Consider the following 26117-nt stretch of genomic DNA (forward strand, 5'->3'; position numbering starts at 1 on the left):
TGATGTTGTGTTTGATAAGTGTTTTGCGTAGTGCATAAAGTTTCCATCTTCATTGCACTAGCTAGTATTGAAGGAACACAAGAAATTGTATTGTAAAACGTCTCTCTTGATGGGAGAAACCATAATACAAAGCCTTTTAGAGGGGGGACCGGCTCCATGAAAATCCGGTCCTCAACTGTTGTCAATTTCTTAATTTCTCTCTCTTTTGAAGTATTGTTCATGCTATCTAACTAGGTGTTATGCTTTTTGTTGCTCTCTCCACTTAAGCACTCTTGTTAATCTCATTAGGAATCTATTCTAATGAAATGCTTACTATGTTCATGCTATTTTCTGCTACACACAAGTTACTAGGCCATCAAATGTTACATTTGTATCAGAGCTCAAGGTTTCTCTTTTCTTGCTCAAGAAGGGACGTCCTCAAGCTAGCTATAAATGGTTGGGTATTATTAATTGCATGTGAGTAAGTAGAATAGGGATTTTTCAGCCTTGTAGTGTGCCTGCCTTTCTGCAGTTAACGGGGCATCACCGTCGAGAGCTATGGTCTTAATAGTGGAGTCCTACGGGGCTTGCCTACGGCTTAACCACTATTGAGCTATTAGAAGCTTGACAAGAGCCGGTGCTGTTTTGGGGTTTAACGACCCTCTCTTCTATTCCTTGCAATTGATGGTATTTGAGCCATAGGTACAGTAGTTTGAGTGCTTTTTCTAAATGGGTAAAAAGGAGTAGAAACTAGGGCTTGAAGTGCCAAAGTAAACCTAAAAAGTTTACACCTAAAAGTTGTTAGAATGGTTGACAATAGTAAAGAGAGTGAAATTAATGTTGATAACTTTGATTTGGCTAATGAGCAAGCTACTAATGATGCCATGATGCTTGTTAACTATCTTGTTTCTAGGCTTCAACAAGCCATGGGCAATCCATCCCTCCAAAGTGAAGTGCAACGGCAGCTTCTTACTCATGGGATTCTCCAAGCTCCCCATCATGACAAGAGAACACCTAGGAAGCCTCCTTGCGAGACTTCCAAAAGAGGTCTTTCTCTGATTCGGGAAGAAGAAGAGGATCCCTATGAAGTTCTCAAAAATTTGCTCCTTGATGACACATCTCCTTCTCAAAGGAGAACTCAAGAGCCTCCACCAAAGGAACGAGAAAGAAGTGAGTCTCCGGCAACCTCGGCGGAGATGGCTCCATGAAGACGGCGGGCTAAACGCTCTCCATCACCTCCAAAACGGAGAAGATCATCGCATTATTGTCCACACCATACTTCAAAGAGGAATGAAAAAAAGCAAGAGAAGAAAAAGGCGAGAAAGAGGACACCCTCTTCTCCATCTGCTTCATCCTCTTCCTCTTATGAAAGTGATGGTGAAGACAATGAAGATCAAGGCAAGAAAAAGGGGAGAAAGAGGTCACCCTCTTCTCCATCTTTCTCAAATTCTTCATCTTCTGAAGCAAGTGATGGTGCAACCTTTGAACCATCAAAAAGAAGAGGCCATAGGAAATACTATGCCACGTGGAAGAGGTCATCCAAGCTCAAGAAGTTCAAAGAGGGAGGGAAGAGCATCTCTTTCCTTACCTACGATGGCACTTTTGGTGCTACAGACAAAGTCTTGGCCTTTATCCAACAATTCGATGCGGCGTTTAGAGATGAGGGCTTCATGGAGTCCTCTAAGCTACGCCATGTAGCTATGCACTTTCAAAATTCCGCGAGACAATGGTGGTCTAGCCTACGGGCCAACGGTGAAGCTCCACAAACATGGAAAGCTTTAAGAGCTTCCATTATGAAGTAGTTTTTGTCCATCGATGCCAAAGACAAAGTACTTACCGAATGGCGAAACTTAAAGCTCTCTCTCTCTCTATGAATCCATCCACAAATATGTAGACAAGTTTTGGGACCTACAACTCAAAGCCATTGTCTTCAAAAAGTTGGATTTTGGAGAGCAAAAGCAACAATTTTGTGCGGGCTTAACCGAAGAAATGGTGGAGTATGTCAACTCCCAAAGGCCACGCACCATATCGGCGGTAATACATCATACTATGGTGGGCTCTCGAATCAATTTCCAAACAGGGGCTAAGAGGAATTCTAAGCCCCCTGAAAACAAGGGTTCCAATGAGCTGTAAAGTATGGATCCTGATTTACCCCTTGTAATTTTATGTGGTAAAAACGCACATTTGTAAGGCCCCCATTATGAGGAGAAGCCATTGTGCGTGAAGGAAAATCACTCGCCGGAAACCAAAATTTTCACGGCCAAATTTTTTTCCTCGCCGGAATATTATGGCCGGCCGGCGGCCGGAAAGTGGTCGGAAAATGACCGGTCAGTTGGCCGGTGGCCGATAGTCAATGGCCGGTGGCCAGTGGCCGATGACCAAATTCAATGGCCAGTGGCCGAATTCAAAAGCGGATTTGTCTACACAAGGGCGGCCACACATGGGCGGATTGGAGGGTCCGATTTGGACTTATTCACACAAGGGCGGCTACACATGGCTGCCTCTCATAAGAGAGGGCAGCCCTTTTGGCCTATAAAAGGAGGCCATTTCTACACACGTTTCATAGTGTGAATTTGATGCAACAAGGTGAGTGTGAGGTGGTGAGAGTGAAGAAAGGCGAGAGCTCCATTAAGGGTATAATCCCTTTGTAAACTACTTCTTGTTTTGAAGTACTGAAGCCATTGAGTGGCTGCTTTTCTATGGACGTATCCCACATTGTGTGAACCATGTATATCGTGTGTACTCTCTCTCTCTCTCTACTCTATAATCTCTTGTGTGTGTGAAATCTATCTCTCTACATTAAGTAATCTACTCAAATATCTATTTAGCTACGTCATATTTCCTAACAACAACTGGTATCAGAGCAAGGTTTGCTCGTAGCTAAATTATCTCAAGGAAAGGATTCCTTGAATTGAAAGGGAGTTATGGCGGAGTAAGGGAAGCTTAAGATTGAGAAGTTCAACGGCAAAAACTACCAACATTGGAAGATGCAGATTGAAGACTATCTCTACCAGAAGGACCTCTATTTGCCACCAGGCGGTCTTGTAAAGAAGCCCGCAACGATGGCAGATGAAGCATGGATTGTCCTTGATCGAAAAGCACTGGGAACAATCCGGTTAAGCCTGGCGTTAATGGTGGCCTTCAATGTTTCGGAGATGAAGACCACGGAGGACTTGAGGAAATCACTTGACAACTTCTACGAGAAACCATCGGCATCCAATAAGGTATTTCTTATGAAGCACTTGTTCAATCTAAAATGACAGAGAATGGTTCAGTTGCAAAACACCTAAATGACTTTAACACAAACATAAGTCAACTTCGATCAGTGAAAATCGATTTCGATGATGAAGTGCGAGCTCTCCTTATACTATCATCTCTACCGGATAGTTGGGACAGCCTTGTGATGGCTGTGAGTAATTCTATCTCTGGTACAAATACTCTTAAGTTTGATGATGTTGTGGGTGTTCTCCTAAGCGAGGAAATGCGAAGGAGAAGCACAGGAGAATCATCAAGTGCTGCACTCTCATTGGAAACAAGAGGAAGGCCTAAGGACAGGTTCAAAAACCAAAAGGGTCGTGATTGCTCAAGACGGAGCAAGTCACACACAAAGTCAGTTCTTGAATGTTGGAACTGCGGCAAGAAGGGCCACGTCAAGAAGGATTGTTGGTCCAAGAAGAAGAAGGAGAGTGAGTCTCAAGACAACAAGCCAACATCGGAGGCCAATGTGGCAGGTAAAGTAGAGCAAGATGCTCTAATTCTCTCATTAGACAATGTGTCTAATTCCTGGATAGTAGATTCCGAGGCTTCATTCCATGCGACACCACACAAGCAACATTTCCAAGATTACACCAAAGGTAATTTTGGGTGTGTATACTTGGGAGATGGTGAAGCTTGTGAGATTGTCGGCAAAGGTACAATTTCTATCAAAACTGCTAACGGAAATGAATGGAAGCTTAAAGATGCTAGGCATGTTCCTTCTCTTCGCAAAAATTTGATCTCTACAGGACAATTGGACGATAAAGATCACAACATTGCATTTGGAAACAAACGGTGGAAGATTTCAAAGGGATCTTTGGTGGTTGCCAAGGGAGAAAAGGTTGGTACACTTTACTTGTGTACTGTTAGCACACAACCTTCAACTTGTGCAACATCTACAGAAGTTGACAGTGCGGTGTGGCACTACCGGCTTGGACATATGAGTGCCAAAGGAATGCAAATCCTTCAAACAAAGAAGATTCTACCAGGTTTGAAAGAAGTGGACTTAGAGTTCTGTGAATATTGTGTTTATGGTAAACAAAAGAGGGTAAAATTTCAAAAATAAGGAAATGGAAGAAAAAATAAAAAACTTGAGTTGGTTCATTCTGATGTTTGGGGTCCTGCAAGTACACCATCACTTGGTGGCTCATTGTACTATGTAACATTCATAGACGATGCAACTAGAAAAACATGGGTATATGTCATGAAGAATAAATCCGATGTATTTTCCATATTTTAAAGGTGGAAAGCCTTTGTGGAGAATGAAATAGGTACCAAAGTTAAATGCCTCAGATCCGACAATGGAGGTGAATATTGCAGCCAAGCTTTTGAAAGCTTTTGTGCTAGCAATGGCATTCAGAGGCAAAGGACAACCCCAAGGACACCTCAACAAAATGGGATTTCGGAAAGGATGAACACGACAATCATGGAGGGAGCACGAGGCATGCGGCTACATGCAGGCCTACCGCTTGAGCTTTGGGCGGAAGCTGTAAGTACGTCTGTGTACTTAATCAATCGGTCACCCTCAACGACATTGGATGGGGGAGTTCCAGAAGAGGCATGGACAGGTAAACCAGTGAATTATGCATTTCTCAATGTGTTTGGGTGTGAGGCTGCACATAGATAGAAGCCTAAGATCAAAGTTAGATGCAAAGTCCAAAAAGTGTTTCTTCATTGGCTATGGAGAAGGTGACTTTGGGTATCGCCTATGGAATCCTGAAGATGGTAAAATCTTAAGGAGTAGAGATGTAATTTTTAACGAACAAAATATGTACAAAGATTACTTGGAAAGAAAACAAACAAAAGAAACAGGTGATGAGTACATGGAGCTTGAGGAAGGTGAAGACTCAAGGACTACAAACGGGGACAATGTGCAACAACGTCAACCAATTGAGGAGCCTCAACCTATTCCCCGAAGATCTACAAGAGCAAGTAGACCTCCAAAAAGGTTTGTTCCTTCCTTCAACCATCTCTTGATCTCAGATTCTGGAGAGCCGGAATCATATGAAGAAGCTATGCAACATGAATCCAAAGAAGAATGGACGAAGAGCATGCAAGTGGAGATGGACTCACTACATCGCAACCAAACATGGGAGTTAATTGAGTTGCCTAAAGGTAAGCGGGCACTTCAAAACAAATGGGTGTACAAAGTGAAGGAAGAAGAAAAGGTACAAGTCTAGGCTTGTGGTAAAAGGGTTTTCTCAAAAGAAAGGTATTGACTTCAATGAAATATTTTCTCCTCTTTTAAAAATGAACTCAATCAGGCTTGTCTTAAGCCTTGTGGCTTCTCATGATTTAAATCTCGAGCAAATGGATGTAAATAGGGCATTCCCTCACGGTAACTTAGAGGAGGAAATCTACATGCTTAAACCAAAGGGGTATGAAGTAAAAGGTAAGGAGAAAATGGTTTGCAGATTAAAGAAGAGCTTGTATGGTTTAAAACAAGCATCAAGACAATGGTACTTGAATTTTGATCGATGAATGCTGGATCATGGATTCACAAGATGCAACTCGGATCACTGTGTCTACACGAAGAATTTGGGAGATGGAAAATTCATCATCCTTATGTTGTATGTTGATGACATGTTGATTGCAAGTGTTAACATGCGGGACATCAAAGACCTAAAAGAGGAGCTGTCTAAATCTTTTTCAATGAAAGATTTAGGTGCTGCAAAGAGGATACTTGGTATGAAAATATCAAGGGACAGGACGAAGAAGACAATAAAGCTATCTCAAGAGGATTACATCAAGAAGGTATTAGAAAGGTTTGCAATGCAAAATGAAAGACCGGTTTCTACACCTTTGGCTGGTCACTTTAAACTGACGAAGGATATGTGTCCAAAGACACAAGAGGAGATAGCCTATATGTCTAAAGTTCCATATGTTGCAGCGGTAGGTTCTCTAATGTATGCTATGGTTTGGACAAGGCCAGACATTGCACATGCAGTGGGAGTGTAGTGGCAAACTGTGAAGTGGATACTTAGGTATCTAAAAAGGACAACAAAAAATGCTTTGTATTTTGGAGGAACTAATATTTTTCTAGAAGGGTATGCTGATGCAAATATGGCAGGTGACAAAGATACTCGAAGAAGCACTACTGGCTATGTGTTCACGGTTGGAGGCACAACAGTAAGCTGGGCTGCAAAGCTGCAGAAAGTGGTCTCACTTTCTACCACGGAAGCAGAGTATGTAGCAATGACGGAGGCAAGCAAAGAAATTATGTGGCTTCACAGATTCTTAGAAGAGCTTGGATTCAAACAAGACAATTGTGTGTTGTATAGTGATAGCCAAAGCGCTATCCATCTTGCGAAGAACTCAGCCTTTCATTCAAGGACAAAGCACATTGATGTGAGATATCACTTCATACGCACTCTTTTGGAAGAGGGACAGCTAAAGCTAGGAAAGGTGCATACAAGTGAAAATCCTGCCGACATGTTTACAAAGGTGGTCAATAAGGAGAAGTTGAGCTTTTTCTCATATTCAATCGGCATTCAAGGATAAGAAGCCAGGATGCAAAGCAGTCACAGGTTTGATTTGGAGACAAGTCTCCAAGTGGGATATTGTTAAGTATGGAGCCAGATTTACCCCTTGTAATTTTATGTGGTAAAAACGCACATTTGTAAGGCCCCCATTATGAGAAGAAGCCATCGTGCGTGAAGGAAAATCACTCGCTGGAAACCAAAATTTTGACGACGGCCAAAAATCAGGGGCAAAGAGGACTTCTTTATCTCTCCTCTCAAGCATGAGGATGTAATCCTAGGGACACCATGGTTTGATCACATGGCTGCGAATGTTAAATTCCCTAAAAGGAGAATCTCCTTTAAGTTAAGGGAAAAAGATATGCATATAGATGCTAAGGAAATGGGTAACACTATACCCATTATACATACACAAGCTTTCAACAAGTCAATAAAGAGCTCTATTTCCGTGTACATGATTTTTGTTAAAGATTCTCAAAATGAACCTAATGTTTTAGCAAAAGAAAATATACACAATCAAAAGGAATTAGAGTTATCCAATTTTCTAAAGAGGTTTCAAGATGTCTTTATTGACGACATCCCTTGTGAGCTACCTCCTAAATGAGGCAATGATGACCATGCAATTGAACTTCTTCTAGGAAGTTCACCGCCTAACAAACCTCCTTATAGAGTTTTTCAAGATCAACAAGAGGAGATTATACGGCAAGTGCATGAGTTAGTTGAGAAGGGCATGGTTAGGCCTAGCTCATCTCCATTTTGTTCTCCTATGCTACTAGTGCAAAAGAAAGACGACACATATCGTATGTGTGTCGACTATAGAGCACTAAATAGGATCACTATCAAAAATAGGTTTCCCGTTCCATGGGTAGAAGACCTATTTGATAAGCTACAAGGATCCACCTACTTCAGTAGGATTGACCTAAAAAGTGGCTATCATCAAATAAGGATAGTTGATCAAGACATTTTAAAGACCGCATTTCGCATTACATTTGGTCTTTATGAATACATTGTCATGCCTTTTGGCTTGACCAACGCACCAGCCACATTCAACCTCTTGATGGAGAAGCTATTCAGGCCTCACCGAACCTTTACTAGAGTGTTCTTTGAGGATATCATCATCTACTCTAATTCATTAGATGAACACAGGAGACACCTCCAAGTAATATTTCAAGTTCTAAGAGAGAATAAACTTTATGTTAATTGAAAGAAAGTGAATTTTTCTTACAAGAGATTCAGTATTTAGGTCACATTATCTCTCAAGATGGCATCCAAATGGATCCATCAAAGTTAGAGGTAATAAAAGGATGGCCTAAACCAAAGAATCTTCATGAGTTTAGAAGCTTTATAGGTATGTGCGCATACTATAGATGCTTTATAGAAAAGTTCTCACTAATAGCAGGACCATTACATGACCTAACAAAGAAAAACGTTAGGTACACATGGTCTGCCAAGGAGAAAAATGCTTTCGAAAAGCTTATCTGTCAACCTGTGCTTATGCTACCGGATCTCTCAAAGCCATTTGAGGTCCAATGTGATGCTTATGGTGATTGTCTTGGAGCTGTTTTGCTTCAAGAAGGGCATGACATAGGCTATGAAAGTCGAAGGTTCGACCCTATTGAGAAAGCTCTAGGCATATATGAAAAGGAAATCCTTGCAGTTCTACATGCCTTAGACGCATGGAAGCACTATTTATTGGGGACTCCTTTCATTTTGCGAACGGATCACCAAAGTCTTAAGTACTCCATGATGCAGACCAAGATCTTTGACAACCAAATGAGGAGGGAAAATTTTCTTTCGCAATTTCATTTTCATATTGCTCACATTGCTGGAAAGCATAATCAAGTAGCCGATGCACTCTCAAGATGACCGAGAGTGAATGCGGTTTCCATAGCAACTCACAATGATCTATCTTCTATGATAGATGAGTATGCTATTGATCCCGATTTTAGAGATGTGATTTCAGCCCTTGCACTAGGAAAGAAAGAGGAACAATTTATTTTACAAGATGGTTATATTCTCTATGGCAATAGACTATGTGTTGCTAGCTCACTACGTGAGAAAGTAATATATGAATCTCATGCTCCTCCTTATGCAGGATATAGAGGGATTCAGTCTACTCTAAAGGGGATTGAAACATATTTCTATTGGCCTACCATGAAAGAAAACATACAAGAGTATGTTTCTAAATATGTGGTATGCCAAAGACGAAGTTTGATAGAGGGAAGCAACTTGGGTTGCTTCAACCTTTGCCAATCCATAATTCACCATGGGAGAGCATATCCATGGATTTTATCTTTGGATTGCCTAAGTCTATCCATGGGAATACAAGAATATGGATGATAGTAGACATGTTCAGTAAACAAGCTCATTTTATACCTGTCAAAAATACTATCAAAGCCTATCAAATGGCAACCCTCTTCATTTCACAAATCTTCAAGTACCATGGCTTGCCAATGTCCATAGTGTCGGCTAGAGATCCTAGAATGACCAGTAATTTCTGGAAGGGTCTCATTGAGAATTTAGGAACAAGGCTAAACTTCTCTTCAGCCTATCACCTGTAAACGAATGGCCAAAGTGAAACCTAACAATTCTTGATCTACTAAAAGCCTATGTAATGGAAGTAGATCAAAGATCCCAATTGAAGAAGTACTTACCCTTAGTGGAGTATGCCTGTTGGCGGATACGCCGCGATGGACGTCAGTGCAGCGAGAACTCACCTAACAAGATTTGTCAACTAAGGATGAAGCTCGACCCGCAGGCGCATGGAAGCAAGCATAGGGTGTCAACCTACACTCGACCGACTATTGACTACTTCCTACAGAAGTCTCTACCCAATGTCTAAGTTACAACTTTCAAGAGTACACAAGAGGAGATTTCCTACAACGCTTTCAAGAGCTAAATACCCATCAAACGTTCTCGAAACGCTACGGAACTTGAGGAAAATCCTATTAACACCAATAGGTCGCTCTCCCTAAAGTCCGTGACCCAAAACCCCAATGGTGCAGAATCACGTAGGATGGCTGGTCGAAATTTACAGGTCCACGTTTTTTGAAGCTAACATGCCTAATGTGTAGCTCTACTCATTGTGAATGCGTGGATATGCTGAAATGCAAAAACAGACATCATATGCTCACCGAATCACCAGAAATAGCTTGCGGGTCAATCTCACGAGGCCGGGCCGTATACGCGCAATGTAGGTGTTGACGTGTATCTCTCTCCGGGGGCAATATGTTGCACTTCTCTGCACTCGATTTCGACCACTAGTGTGCGCGTTGCGTCAAGATAAACTCTCACTCTCTCTCGTACACAAAATACGCTTCTCACAGACACTTATGAAAATGACAAAAGGGTTTTTTTGCATAAAGGTCAAAAGTGGTATAAATACCTTACAATCTCAAACCCTAATGTTCCAATTTGACCATTTACTAAGTCTAAATGTCAAAAATGGGATACAATTTGGAAGCTTCTGCAAGCCCCACTATTTACAAAGGTGAAATGACGGTTTCTTCTCAATTAAGGAATGATCACAAAGGAAATTAGTATCCCGCCGGGCAATCATCCTCCGTTGAGTGTGTCCAGCCGCTAACACTCCCCGCCTCCTAGATCATGTTGTCCCCGACATGACAGTAGAACTGCTTCTTTAGTAGAGGCTTTCGCGCATCTTCAGAACAGACTCATACCGTGCATGATGGGCCAGTAATGTAGGCCTAAATATATCTGTATCGATGGTGAAGAAACCGGTGTAGAAGGATTCTTCAAAGGCCTGGAGATGGTACGAGGGAAAAAACATTATTCGCTGGTAGAGGGCATGTATCACCTCATGGGAAGGTTGAGAAGATAGTTCATAAGCACATCTATATGTATCTTGGAAGAAAAATATGCTGTCTGTTGCCTGTCCAGGTTTAAAGATCTCAAAAACTTCCCAGAAGGGTTTTACATATCTTCCTGAGCATAATGCATAGGAGGTCAAGGGAGCCAGTGAACAATTTAATGGCGCCCGTTAGGGTTTTCACCATGTATTGCTCACTCATTCTCTCACCTGCCTTCAAGATTGACAGCTTTGGGTAGTTGAGCCATGTGGGGTGGCTTTTGTTCAGCAGTTCTTGTTCTTTCTAGGTCCGCATCCTTGGTAGAGGGAAAAAGCTAAGGTTGTCTTTGATTATTTTAGGCGCCTCTACCAGATGTACTAAATACTGTGGGTATTTAGTTAGCCATGCCTTCCTCCATTTTGGCTGAGAGTCCACAATAAGCTTAACACCTTCTGGTTTGGTGATATCTTCTTCGTATAGTGGCACTATCGGCTCCTCTTTAATCCTCTTGTTTAGTGTAGCAGCTTCATACTTGAGAAGAGGATATGGGACAGAGGGTTGTAGCCATTCATGTCAAACGACATTTGCATCTAACTTCTGAATGGTCATAGATTTCAATATCCTCTACTCCCACTGCATTGATTCTTTGGCGGTGTCTTTTATGGCTGCTTCTATTGCGTTTTGTAGATTGTCGTCTTCTTCTTGTGTCAGATCTCGGGACTCTTGGGATGGTCCCACAAGGATGTCCTCTTGCATTGTTGTGTCCACTGGATCTAACACATTGTCTATATAAATTCCTTCGATAGCTACTGGCCCTGTGCTCAATTGTGGCTCTTTAGTTTGTTGTTGGCCTTTTAGCTCATCAATCTGCTTTTGATATGCTTTCTTTTCCTGTTCATCTTGATCCCCAATGGTCACTAAAAGGTCATTCAATTTAGAATTGGCTTTCTCAGCCTCTTCTAGCTTCTTCTTGGTGTCTTCATTTTCAGTTTGCATCTTCTTGAGATCCTCGTCCATCTTCATTTTCAAGGCTGCTAGCTCATCTTTCATGGCCTTGTTCTCATCCTCCAAACGGCTTTGCATCACTAGGGAGCCCTTGGACAACATCAATATTTGTCTCTTATCTAGTGTCAACTCCTTTTGGAGTTCGTTCATCTGTTCTTCATACATATCCTTCTCTGAAGCAGTGCTAGTTGAGGCCGCGGCTCTGACTCTGCCAGGAGATGCCCTTAGCCTCTGGATTGTCTGATCTTTCACTTTTATTTGATCTTTCAGCTCTATAACTTCGTCCTGGCTGGCCTCATGTTCTAGCTCAGCTTTTTCCTTAGCATTCCTCAAAGTCTCCAATTCTTGGACTCATAGGCAAGCTGGAGTGTCAAGTTGTCCCTTTCTTTCTCCGCATCCGTCAGTGATTTGGTGATTTTCTTATACTCATCTACTCTTTGAAGCTTTTGGTCTGCTGACTCTGACTTTCCAGCTCTTGGCATCTTTTTAGTGCCGCGTCCAGATTAGCTTGCAGCTTGTCTTGCTTCTGTGTGTTCTCTTGGTCCTGCTTTTGCAGCGAGTCCACCTCGGCTTTGATTTGAACTTCATTTACTTTGAGATTATCACACTCAATCTCAGTGGTCATAGACCTTTCTCTGAGCCCAGTGAGTCTTTTCATCACCTCATCCCAATCATTGGCTTGTGTCTGTAAATCCATTGTATTTGTGGCCATTTCCTTCAACTCCACCAATCGAGGGCTCAGCATATATTCTTTGGGCCTAGTGCTAGACAACTGAAAAGCTGCATGAGTTGCCTCTTCTCAAGAGTATCCAGCAGCTAGTAGATCAAGGAATATTCTATAGTTTTTTGCTTTTGGATCTGGCTTCTCTAGCTCTGGTTCAGACTCTTTCTCTTTGTCATGTTCTTTCTTAGAGACTTGCAGCTTCTCAGATTTAATTAACTTCTCAGTCTGTAGAGACTAAGGAGGACTAAGAGGAGGTGGTGATGGTGGAGGGCTGGATTCTCGGCTTGATGGTGGGGTTGGTTGCTTCTTCTTGAAGTCTCGATCAACCTTTGTTTTCCTCTCTCTTTCTGCATTTTCTTGCTCTTTCAGCAGCTGTCATCTCACATCATCAACTTCTTCTTCGGTAAAAGGTATGGTTGGAAAGTTCTCAGCTGTCGCATCTAGGATCTCAAAATTCTTTATGTAGTCTTCGAAGAGATCCCTATTTGCCCTTCAAGAAGATCCAGACATTGCCTCAAGTGAGGGCTTCCATAATTCATTTAGATCTCCTTTTAGCATTTGTTGGGCTTTGAAACTTTCCATCAACCTTTCTAGCCGAGCAGCCTTCTGGGATTTGGTCTCTTTTGCTGGCATTTGTACAATAGCTTTCTTCCGTTGGGCAGGCTCTTCTTCCACTGTCTCTAGCTTTCTCTTTAGTCTGGTGGTTACCCTGGGAGCTGTATGTTGTTCCTCTTGCTTGTCCTCTGTCAGCTTTAACCAGTCATTCTGTGATGGAGGAAGAGGCCACTGGCCCCTTGCATGTAAAGCTTCATATATAACCTTTGTAAGCATCTCCCCTGGTGCAATGTATGTAGTATTCGGGGTTCCTATTCTCACAATGTTGTACTAGAGGTACGCCGCATAATCTATCTATTTTGACCTGCTTGTCTTCATTGCCCATGTAAATGTCGTTCCAATTGCTGCCGGTGGTGCAGTGTACTTTTGAGGTCTCTTTGTGCACATATGGAAATATTGGTTGTAAAGTTGGCACATGGTTGCCACCATTGGATCAACAACATCCTCGAAGGTGTAGTTATTTTTTATTTCTTTGTATACCTTTACCTCTTCTCGCCTCTTGTTGACAGTGTCACCTTTGTTAGAGAGGTTCAATGCACTTGCGACCACTTCTGGCGCGACTACAATTACTCTGGTCTTTCCTTGCAGATCCATCACTTTGGCTATGCCGTTTTCTTTGATTGTGGTGATGAATTCCCAGACTCTCTGGATGTCAATTCATGCTGGCAACGCTTCAAAATAATTGTGTAAGTCCAGATTTTCCAAGAGAGATAGTATATCTGGCTTTCTCGTGAACTCATTGAGTTCCTGAGGTATCATTGGCAGCTCTATGGCATTGCCTTATGGGTCCTTGAACATGCCTTGGCATATCCTGAGGTCATTTGCTTCCAGTAGGTTGCTTTGTAACCAAGTGGTAATGGGCTTTATGGTTCCTACTGGTATTACAAATGGCTCCACTTCATCTAGGTAATCTTTGTTGGTCATTCTTTTCTTCTTTGCTGGTGACTTAGCGGCTGCCATGGATCCTGTTGCACTCAGTAGTCCAAAGTTAGCGTTCTTTACAGATTTGCTGGTAAACTGAGTTCTGACTACCCAAATGACTTGAAAATGGAAATAAGAACTCAAAAGGGACTAGGGAAGCCATGCATGTGTCCAAAGTAGGTTTTTGGCTGAAAAATAAGCATATAGACATCCTACGCGTAGTATGTCTACTTCCTCTGATTTTGATGAAACTTGACATGCTTGTGGCCCTTGACCTGTACAACATGGCTATGTACTGGGGATTTGGTTTGGACATCAAAAAGTGCAATTTTGAGCAGATTTAGGCTTTTGGCTCACAAAATGGGTAGGATGCCCTATATGGATGGGCAAATGATATCCAATTGGATTGAAATTTGATATATAGGCTTCTTATACCATGTAAAAGACTCCCATGATGAACTCCTGCACAGAAGGTCAATATGACCTTGGAGACATCCTATGCGTAGTATATCTCTTATCTCACAATGACTTGATTTTGGTTCAGTGGGTAGCCCTTAGCATGTCGAACATGGCCCTGTTCTTAGATTTTGATTTGGATAAGCATTGGTGTTGTTAAGAGCATGTTTAGTGTTTTTAGGCTAAAAAAAGTGCATCTTTGAGGTTTTGGGGGCCAAATGTGATGGGTCTCGCTTGAAATTTGATATATGAGCTTGTGAAGATGTTATAAAAATATGTGGAACTCAAAAACACCAGCTGGAGGTCAAATAGGGCATTTAAACATCCTACGGGTAGGATGTCTATTTCCCTATTTTTTCATATCTGACTCCACAGTTAGCTTGGCAATGTGATAATGAGTATATTGTGCAAGTTTCATGTGATAATGAGTATATTGTGCAAGTTTCATGTGATTTGGACTAGTTTTGGTAGGTCTATGACCCTTTATTGCCTCTATGCTCTGACTTTCCGTTTTTTTCATGCATATGAGGTCAACTCTTGTCCAAATGTGATGAAGCTTGATGGCTAGCATGTATAAGCTATGTAGAAGCTGTAAATGAGGTGAGATATTGAGTTTGGCTTGCAAAAGAGGCCCTGAGACATTCTACGCGTAGGATGTCTTCTGAGGAATTCTTTTGGAAGAAGTGCTACTAGTCTATGCCCTTAGCCCCCCTGAGTCCCCTTTAGGCCTTATTTCAATAAAAAAGTCAAAAAGATAGATAGGAAACTCCCTGTTTGGCTTTCAGAGCCTTTGAGTCGTTTTCTAACTCTTGGAGTGCTTTTCGGCGATGAAATTTCTTGATGTTAGTCTCCATAGCTTCATGGTTCCTTGGGGAACCTTGCCATATGGTTTTTGTTGGCTTTGGCTTCACCGGAGCTCCGTTTGGCGATTTGTCGCTCTGGAAGCGCCCGTGGTTGCGTTTGCATGCCGTCGGATGACTTGTGGTGGTCTAACACCATAGGACTTGGTTGTTGATGGTCTAGGCAAGCCGCTCGTGAAGTTTGGTGGCAAACGGACATCCGGTTTGGCCGTGAGAGCCAGTTGACGCTTTGTGTGTCCAATGCCATTTCTGAAGCTTAGTCCCGCTTCGGCTCGCCTTATGGCCATGTGGGCTATATAGCCTTGTAGAGAATGTCGAGATGCTCCTACCCATGAGTTTTGGTAGCATTTGGGCGACTTTCCACCGATTTACCACTTGGTGGCCTCTTGCAGGGCTTGTGGTGCCAAGGTTTTTCCCAATGGTTTTTTGCCGCTTTTGTGCATTCAAGAGTAGTCTCCTATGCTAGGGTAAACCCCATATGAATCCTTATTGCTATTGGGTTAGCCGTTAGGTGGATACCTCTACCTGTAGGTCTCTACTGTCCGTTCCCCTTGTGAACCCTACACTAGTTTTCGCGATAAAACATCAAACATACGCGAAAAGCTCAAGGTGTTGAGCCTAACTCTCATATCTGGAGCCTGTCAGATGGTCGTGCATGTCATAAAAGCATCTGGAAGTCCGGTTCGTTCTAGGTGGCTAGAGCTCTCTCTCAAGAAGGAAATAGTAGAAATGAGCTCTAAGTGAAGTGAAAAAAATCTTATAATGGGGGTCCCCGGACCACTTTCTATGAAATTTGACATGTGCTCCTAACTTCTTGCGAGATGCAGTTTAGGCTCGAAAAGTTCCTGGTTTGAACTCCGTTTGCCCAGTTTCTGAGAAATTTGACGTTTCGGTCAAAATCTGGCCAAGGCACATCTCCTGCTACATTCACATAATTGCACCCCCATTGTACCATAGGTTGTCCTATAGTCATTGATTATCCCCATATTTTTGGTTTTTCATTACAATCGTATTTCACTTGCTTTTTGTATTTTTGAAGTTTTTATGCTGATAATTAGTAAAATTAAAAAGAAAATAGCAAAATAAACCCAAAAAATCCCCAAAAATCACAATAATTCAAAAACATCACCGCAAAACACTATGTACACTCACATGCAATTTTTACGGCCGGATTTCTCCGTTTTACTAATATTTTGCTCGAAAAATGGCTATTTTTACATATACACACACACACACACACACACACACCTAGAGGCCTAATTTGACGTTTGGCCCCATATACTTGTAGATTCATGCTGTATAAGGGCATATGTACTTAGGTTAGTCTAGAAAATTTTGCAATCAACTGACAACCCTTCAAAATAGTCGAAAAACATGCCCTTTTTTGCTCTTTTCACCTTCCTTGGGTCCGCATTGAGAATGCCTCGCCCCCTCCTAGTCGGAGTCCTCTCAGACGACAAGGTATCGCCTCAGGGTATGTGCAGTGCATGGGTTAAAAATTGTGCTAATGCGCGGCCTTGTAATGTGGCCCTATTTGATGCATACTCGGTCAATGCATGGAAAAATTAATGTTGTGCGAGAGGAGGGAATAAGCAAGATGCTTATGGGCATTCAACGTCAAGGTTTCCTATTTGTTCTTGGTTGGGTTGGCAGTTTTTCTTTGCAAGCAAAAGTTGTAACTCTACAGCTCTTTGTTTGATCGTCTTCTTTGCAAAAGTTGCTTGGGTTACCGCTGCTGTCGATATGGCCGTGGTTGTCTCCGTGGAGAGAATTGTCGTGGCTGATGTGGCCGTAATCTTTTTCTCTTTTGCTTGCCATTTGTAGCTTTTTTTGGATGCGTTTGTAGGTTTATTGCCTCTTTTTTGGCCTTGGTGTCTTTTCTATTGATCGGCCTCCGCACAGATTGATTTGCCGATGTCGTTTGTCTGGTTGCTGCTGGTTTTGCTTGTACTGAAGGGAGTTCCTGTAGCATCACTTTGGGGATCCAAACGCGTTTCTCATGTAGTTGGCGATTGAGCATGTAGTTGGCGATTGAGCATGTTCTTTGGTATCCATATTTGTTTGATGACTCTGTTTGGTGTTTGCTGAACGTGGTTTTTCGGAGGCTGTCTGCTAGTGCACTGTGGTTTGTAGGCTCGTTCATATAGATCTTTCCGTACCCATACTTGTTGTTTGCTTATTGCTAACTTTGATCTATTCTTTGTCGCCTGTGGTATATCATTTTTTGATTGAAGACAGTTGGCTATTTCTTGTGTATCCTTCGTAGGTATCTTTGCTGGTTAAGTGGCACCCATCTATTTTTCTCTTGATCAATTGATTATGGCACCATTATTGGGTTCTTTCGGGTTGTCCTAGCAAAGGCTACCACTTGGTGTTCTTGTGCTTGTTGAATTCTGACTGTATTCGAACTCCAATCTATCTGCACATTATATTCTTTCTGCCATGGTTGTCCCAATAACATTTGTATAGTGTGCTCGCATCCTCAACCACATAAAACTTGTGGGGATAAACATTCTGATGTACTTGTATATGCAATATCGTCCAGCCCAATGTGCTTAATGAATTTGAGGTACTGCTTTCCAGCACTTGTTGAGTAGGATGCAGTTGATCTTCGAGCTAAAGCTGATTATATAATTTGCAAGAGATCATATTTGCTTGAGCTCCAGAATCAAGCAATGCCGTCGATTCAACTTGATTGCTACCCACTTTGACTGCAATTATTGGTTCCACTGTGTCTTCACCAAAATTCGTTAATCGAATAGCATTTATTCTCAACGGTGATCCACTTTGTCATTGTTGTCGTAGAAGCCTTCTTGTTGCAATGCGTTCTTTTGCTTCTGCTTGTACTTCTTCTCGTACCTTTTGTTTCTCCTTCATCCGTTGTTTTTCTTGATGGATTTGTTGAAGCATATCCTGTGTTAGTGGTAAATGATACTTTTTTAACTGACACCCACTAATCCAATTTGGCATTTCTTCTCCTGCCAATGTAGCAAGTTTTTGATAGCTCCACTTTGTGATAAGTCACTAATCACAAAGGGTCCCATCCCTCGCTTTTTAAGTTTTTTGGCATGTTGCTTCAAAGTATAAACAAGTACATAATCACCTGTTTTGAACTCTTTCGTATACACATGCTTGTCAAAAAACTCTTTTTGTCTTCTCTACAGATCTCAGTCAAAGTTCATCTAGATTTTCAAGATCATCTATTCTTGAAGAGAGCTCATGGCCTATCCATTCTAAGTGTTTCGCTACTCGTAGAGTTGGAACTAAAAACTCTCTGGGTAATATAGCATTTAGTCCAAATACCATGTTGTATGGTGTGGTTCCGATTGATGTTTTGTAAGGTACCCTGTATGCCCATAGTGTTGAGTGTAATTGTTGATCCGAGTCTATCCTTGATTTTGATACAATTTTAGTCAAAACAGTGCATAGTTTTTTCTTTGTGGCCTCAGCTTGTCCATTTTCCTGTGGATGATATGGAGAAAATTTTCTATGTATGACCATGAATTCCTCTAACAGGTATTCAATGACTTCATTAAGAAAATGTGTTTCTCGATTACTAACAATTTCTATTGGTAATCCATATCGTACAAAGACATTCTCATACAAAAATTGTGCAGTGGTTCTTGCGTCTGCTTTTTGTGTTGCTTTGGCTTCAACCCATTTTGTCCGTAGCCACAATGATATATTGGGTATGGGTGCAATATGTAGGGGGTGAAATAGGCCCCACAAAATCAATTCCCCATTTTGCAAATGCCCGTGCTCCCATCATTGGCCGTAGTGGCATCTCATCTCTCTTTATCGGCACCTTAGTGCGCTGACATGCGTCACAATGCTTTACAAACTCCTCAGCATCCATGTGCAATGTAGGCCACCATATTCCTGCGGTTAAGACAATTTTTGCCGTCTTATCACCTGAAAAATGGCCTCCACTTATTCCTCCATGTGCGTGTTCTAGAATCAGCAGGTATTCACTTTCACTTGCACAGATTCTAAGTTGATTGTCCTTTCCTCTCTTGTAGGGTTGATTTCCAATTAAATTAAAGTCTCGAGCCTCCAACTCTATAGCCCTTTTTTGCGCTTTTGTTATGTTTTCAAGAAACGTCCTTGTTGTTAATAAATCAATGATTTATTGACTCCATGTAGGTGCAATGGTTCCTGAAACAATGTCGCATGATCCACCGGTCGTTTGGCACTACATATAGTACAATTGTTAACATAAGCATGTGTGTCAACATACATAGTTGGCCAATAAACTCCTAAGTATTTCAATCTTTGGTGTGTTTTCATTGTTGAAAAATGAAATGCACAATCTTGGATGTGTGCTTCTTCAAACTCGAATTCCTCTGTATTTATACATAATCGTAGAATTTGGTCCGAGCCTAGATGGTACAGTCGTCCTGCAATCAAATGAAAATTTTTTGTTTGTCAAAATGTTTGTTGTTTGGATTTGTGTTCCTTGTTATCAAATCTACCTCCAAAGTAAAGAATGCTAACAATTTCCTGAGACCATTTGGGTATCATTTCAATATTGAAAAGATAAGCATCAGGTATGTCATCATCTACTCCTTTAGGAGCTTCCTCGTTTTGTAGCCTTGAAAGATGATCCACCCGTAGATGAGTTTTACACTTTTTTACTACCACTGTGAAGTCAAACTCTAGCAAAATAAAAAACCATTGTAAAATTCTCCCAGTATTGCATGGTTTATTTACTAGATACAAAAGAGCTTGATGATACTAGATACAAAAGAGCTTGATGATACTAGATACAAAAGAGCTTGATGATCTGTGAAGAACACAAATTTGTTTGCAAGCAAGTAATGCCGAAATTTCTTTACAGCATAAATCATTCCTAATCCCTCTCTTTCAGTGGTGGTGTGTTTTTTTTTGAAGTATTTAGTTGTCGGCTCGCATAAAAAACTGGGATATCCACTGTTCCTTCTCTAGGTTGAGCCAGAATACTCCCAATTGCGTATGTAGAGGCATCAATGTGAGCATGGAATATCTTTTCCCAATCTGGTGCTTTAAGTACAGGTGCTGATACAAGGTTTTCCTTAAGCTTTTTGAATGAAGTTTCACACTCCTAAGTCCAGTCGAAACTGACTAATAAGCGATATAGTGGTTGTGCAATGACCGCATAAATATATATGAATCTTCGATAATATCCACAGTGTCCCATGAAGGATTGTACTTGTTTGGCATTAGTAGGCTTGGGAAAGTCTGCTATGAATTTAATTTTGTCTAGGTCAGTGGTTATGCCATTTCTTGAGACAATATGTCCTAAGATGCGGCCTTGCCTTACCATAAAAATGCACTTTTCCGGGTTGAGACAGATTTGATATGTTCTGCACCTCTCAAATACCTTTTGTAAATGGTTAATATGTTCTTCTCGTATAAGAGAGTGGAAACAGAGATCATCCATATATATTTCTAATAATATTCTCAGGTATTTTTTGAACGCATGAGTCATTAACCTTTGGAAGGTAGCTGGGGCATTGGTTAGGTCAAAAGGCATAACTCTATATGCATATATTCCCCACTCTGTGGCAAATGCTGTTTTGTGGTGATCCTCTATTGCAATTTCCAATTGGTTATACCTTGAAAACCCATCTAAAAAGGAATAGGCCCGTTTTCCTGCCACCCTCTCAAGCACATGTTGTGTGATCGGCAAGGGATAATTATCCCTTATTGTGGCTACGTTCACTTTTTTGAGGTTCACATACACATGTAGCTTTCCGTTCTTTTTGGGGACAACCACAATGGGTGACACCCAATCTATATGCTCAATTTCATAGATGAATTCAGCATCCATCAGCTTGTCAATCTCTTCTTTGAATCGTTTAGCGAATGTGTCATTATATGTGTAAGGACGTTGTTTGCTAGGTTTGGCATCTGATTTCAAAGGAATTGTATGTTGGCATATCGATGGATCAACTCCTTTGAGGTCTTTGTAGGACCATGCAAACACATCTTTATACTTCTTGAGAAGTTGTGTTAGCCTTTCTTCTTCTTCAGGCTCTAAATCAATTGTTATATAGACAGGCTGAGGCTCTTTGCCTGGCGCAGCAAGGTCTATCCGTTTTGCATTTTCCGGCCCATCGTAAGATTCCTGGTTTATTCTTTCCCTTATTGGTGGTGTCACTATGATTTTTCTGTCTTGGATGGTGAATTTTCGATAGTGGATGGTACATTCATGTTTCCTTTTTCTGAATCCTCATTACCATCACTTTCTCCCTCAGTAGTCCATACCTCTTGTAACGACCGTTTTAGTTCTTGGTATTTCTTTTTACGCTCCATTTTGGTCCACTTTGGATCTTTTGTCTTTTCCTGTTTTGATTGTTGAGGTTTTCTTGATTTTGTTTCTGTTTTAGTCTTCCGTGCTTGTTTTATTTCCTCATGTGTCCTTTCCCTTTGAACTCTGGAGAATCTTCCTGATATTTGGTCTTTTACACAATCCTCTACCTTGACAAGCATTAGATAGTGAGTTTTATCTTTTATCCTGGGCATGTGGTTCTCTCTAATTTTGTTTTCTGTTCTTTTTTTCCTATAGAGTTCGTGACGTCTAGGGTGTTGATTTGAAAAATCATGAAATCTGATATCTGCAGTTGTTTCCCTACTCTTGCCCGAGCTATCTGAACACTCGTTATTTTCATCGTGACTTAGTTCCAGATGCTCATAGGAGTCATAAAACTGAGTCTACATACTCATCTCCTGCTGGTATAAGGCTTACCATGTAATAGGGTAGCACATCATAGCCATCCTTATCGCAAAATTTTGTCGTTGGGCTATCTGTAATGGTACAGACATCCAATGTTGCTAGTAGGTGTTCCCATTCCAGAGGTTCTAAGGCATCTTCGAGAAAAGGTTTCAGAATGTAATCCTTGTCCTCAATAGCTCTTTCTAAGATGCATTCCTCTCTTTTTAAGCTCCCACAATGTGAAGCTCCGCACATCCATAGCTCTTTTTTCTGCCCTAACCATGCTGGGAGTTCGGACCCTGCCAATGTAGCTGAATCCTCTCTTCCACTAGTGTCTGGTTTGCATCCTTGTAACTATGGTCGTTTAGGTATATTTTGGTTGTAGTCTCCCCACGTCTGAGGTATGCCGTCGTAACCCCAATCCTGGACCATCTTTAATTGTCTCATGAATGGTCTTCCCAAGATGATCTCGTAATTGTTCTTTTTGTCGAAATCAACTATTGCAAATATATGCTCGTACTTGATTCCGCAAGAGGTGACAATTACTTTTTCTAAAAGTCCTAAAGGCTTTTCCATGAACCCATATGCGAGTTGCAATTTCATTATGGTAGCTCTCAAAGCCGGTTTTCCCCATTTTTTCCAGGTTTCTTTGGTGGCGATAGCGACTCCGGCTCCACTGTCAAGAATAGCTTTGGATACTACTCCGTGAAATTCTACTGGTAGTGTGGTATTTTCATCTTCTCCCTTGCAATATTCTCCAACCTTGTTTAAACGTAATGGCGTAGTGTTTAGTTGAGGCTTGTCCAATTCTCTGATCCCTTCTTGAAGCTTCCAGGTAGGGTCTTTTACTCCAAATTTTTCTAAGCATTTGCCTACGGTGGTCCACATGTTTGGTCGTAACCTCAGGAGTTCGGCTAACGTGATTGTGCATGCCACAGGGGTGGAAAATAACTCAATCAACCCTTGTGAATCCATCACTCTGTTGGAAGAAAGTCTTTGAGATGGGATTTCTCTCACCTCAGACTTAGCTTCATACTCCCCTAGGTAGGAGAGTAGAGTTTTTAGCGAGTCTGGTTGGCTGTGCCACGAACTAATTGAACCCTGGTCCCCCCCTTGTGAATGCATATCAAAGTTCATTTGTGATCTTGCCTCAAACTCTTCAATGGGAGGTAAGATCTCGTTTTTCTCCTTTCTAGTGCTATTTATTTGGTGGTTCACCCTGTTAGCTTCATTTGCTTCCCGGATTTGCTTCCATAGGTCATCTAGACTGTTACAATCCTTACCCATTTCTACCATTTTTTAAGGCTGGAAACCATCAATTGTCTCATCTGTTGTATTTGGCACTATGATAGGATCTCTCCTAGACTCAGAGACAGTCATGAGTCTCTCCTTTGTGTCTACTTGTTTCTCTAGAGTTGGTTTGATAGGGGTTGGAGATGGTACCTCGTGCCAACTTGCAATTTTACCAAGAGGATTTTGTATCAAAGATTGGGCTGTTTCAATCATTGTTTGACACATTTTCAACCTCTGTTTTCTATTTCTGCATATGGATAAGTCATCCATCTTTGCTCTTGGTTTTGGTTGTTTTTGAGTTTGGCTTTGTATGCTTTTAAAAGTGCGTCCAGCTGCTCATTTACTTTTTCTACCAGCACTGATCCTCCCGATCCTGCACTTTTTGGTTCTACTATTTCCTTGGCTCCTTTGGTTGTAGCAGCATGTGAACTTAAACTAGTTAGATCCTCTAACCGCTCCAATCTATCCTTTGTGTGTTTTAACTCCTCGGATAGAGCCGTTTGCTCTTGTTCTCTCCTGGCTTTCATACACACCTTTCTAGCTTTCCAAGTGCTTCTCTTATTTTTCATTTCTGCACTTGGGGCATCGATCTTTGGCTCTTCAATTATGGGTTTGTTTGTCATTCGTTGAGCTTGTGCTCGTGTCACTGCCTGAATAGGTATTACTGTCTCGTGTTCTGACCCTCCACTGGAAGGCAATGCTTTCAGCATGTTCAAAGTAATTTTTGCTCCTTTGCTCGGGTCCTTAGGGTAATCAGGAATCAAGTGAGTAATTCCACACTCGGTGCAATACACGTTGACTCTAATGATTTCATTGTGAGGACAATCCCTTAGCCAATGATCTCCTCCACACTTGTAGCAGGGTCCCTTAGGCTGTTGAGGTGCTCCTTGAGCTCCTCCCTATTGGTATGCATGCCTCTGTCCGCCCATGCCTCCGTTGGCTATGAACAACAGTGTTCGTTCATCCAAGCTGTATCTTCCTTCTCCTCTTACCTGTGCAGCTATTGGTGGTCCTATACTTCGAATCATGCTCCAAGGTTCTGGCGTTGGGGGTTCTTTCGGTGGATAATAGACAAGAATTGCTTCATATCCATTGGAATCTTTGTAATATGCATGCATAGGTACCAAAGCCTTCTCTTCTGGTTCGTTTACCGTTGGTGTGTATCTTATGCTGATCGGTCGTAATCCTGGTAGGGGTGGTTGTTGCCCCAATACTGGTTGTGGTCTTTCAACACCTACAAGTCCTGGTAGGTTGCTTGCTTGATACCTAGGCATCGCTGGAAGTTGAGGAGATGCTACTTGAGCTTGGGGAGGATAAGGTTGCTCTCTCACATATCCCTTGTTATAATAACATTCGTCCGTCACATGGTTTGTCCATTTTTGTTCAATAGAACACCACTTCGGCTGCTTAGCCTGAGGCTTGGCATACATATTAATTTGTTTTAGCAATTCCTCCACAAGCTACTCTTGGCTTACAGCTACTTCTCCTTTTGGTGCTGTCTTAGCGGACTTGCTTCCACTTTGTTGTGAGGATGAATCGTCATCAAGATCCTTGAATTCACCCTCCTTGTAGAACGCACAATTGTCTACAAGGTAAAGAGCCTCCTTAGTTAACTCATTTAACGTCGTGCTCCTCTTCATATGTAAGTTCTTCTGGAGATCTGCGTTCCTTAGTCCTTGAATAAATATAAGCATAAGTTTGGAATGGGTTGGCAGTTCTTCCACAGGGCAGAACTTCACATATCTTTTTAGTCGTCGGGCTGCTACACAGATTCCCCTTCTTTCTGTTTGAATTTATGGATTTGTGAGATTGTATTATGAGCTATCCCCCTTTGTGAGAATTCCTCAATAAACTCATCAAAAACCTCCTCCATAGACTCGAAATCTCTACGCTCCACAGAGTCAAACCAAGTAGCGGCATCCTCTTCTAGGGTAAGTCCAAACCCTGCAAATTGAGTAGGGAAGTCCAAAACTTCTTTAGCTCTAATTACACACACAAAGGCTACTACATCATCCCTAGGATCTTTGTTTCCCGTGTATTTCTTGTTTACCCATTTTTGCACCTGAGAAGGTCTAATTCTACGATGGTCTACAAATCTCATCATTGGTTCTCCTCGTCCTACTCGATATACCTCCTCTTGCATTCGGTAGTGGGAGGGTTCCTCTCCCAGAGGTGCCCCTAAGCCATAATTTTTTATGGTTCTTGCAAGAGGTGGTTCATCTCTTCTAACTCGTTCTATGGGTTGTCTTCCGGGCTCTGTCGACTCTTGAGTTTTTGGCTTACTCTCACCTTGATACTGTGAATAGAGTGGTGGTTCTTGTAAATATCTTAGCCCTCGTGCGGCTGAATAACCATCTCTATTTCGGTCTTGTTCTAATGTCGCACTTTGTTGAAGCCATGCCTGCAATGATGGTTGGGTTGCTTGTTGGTTCTGGTAGTTGAACGTCTGTTGTCGGTTAGAATGTGATGTTGCGTCGTACTCTTTTGAAAATGGATTTGTTGACTTGCTAGGGGTATAGGTGGACCTTGGTACTTCTTCGGGGGAATATGTTGATGTTTCTCGAACTGTTGTCTTTTCTACCTCCTCTGGGAGAATTCGTTTGTATTCTCGCCCGTACCTGTCAACAAAAATGATATCCTTCCCCATAGCAATATCATAAGAGAATTAGTAAAGAACCTTGTCTTTTCTTAATCATTTGGGTAGGGTTCTTTGCATCGAAAATAAGAGACTACTCCCTCACTCTCATGCTTGTAAATTCCCATATTCTCATTATAGGTAGAGACCCTGGTTGTTTTTTTATCATACATAAAAAGAGCTCCAGGTCGATCAATTTTTGGAGGCGGCTCTTGAGCCTCTGAGACCATTTTTCCTTTTGCCACACTATCTCCATATCTATTGTAATCCTCAGGGTTACTAACTATCAGATAGTGGTTCCCCTTTTTGTCTCGGAATCTATCTCCATCATCATAGACTCAAATTATCTCCAGTCTCTGAGAAGGTCTTTCCTCTATACAAATACACTTGCG

Source organism: Adiantum capillus-veneris, chromosome 1, assembly GCF_014529385.1.
Source record: "Adiantum capillus-veneris isolate H3 chromosome 1, ASM1452938v2, whole genome shotgun sequence".
Taxonomy (NCBI): domain Eukaryota; kingdom Viridiplantae; phylum Streptophyta; class Polypodiopsida; order Polypodiales; family Pteridaceae; genus Adiantum; species Adiantum capillus-veneris.